Below are 216 nucleotides of genomic sequence, written 5' to 3'. Positions count from 1 at the left end.
TTGCCCATATCTGTGTTGTCATGTAGACTACCCTACTACAATACAGACAGTGATGAAATATGAAAATGCCTTACATTCTTTTAATTTGATTTAATACAGTTATTCTCTGTACAGTTTTCAACATTTACACATTGTGCGCACAACACAATATCAATATGGTATCCTATTTACAAAGAAAACCTCCTTTCAGCAACAAACATCCGTCACAGAAGCTCA

Source organism: Borostomias antarcticus (genome assembly GCF_949987555.1).
Source record: "Borostomias antarcticus genome assembly, chromosome: 14".
NCBI lineage: Eukaryota > Metazoa > Chordata > Actinopteri > Stomiiformes > Stomiidae > Borostomias > Borostomias antarcticus.
The sequence above is the reverse complement of the archived record's forward strand: the minus strand, read 5'-3'. Positions refer to the sequence as shown.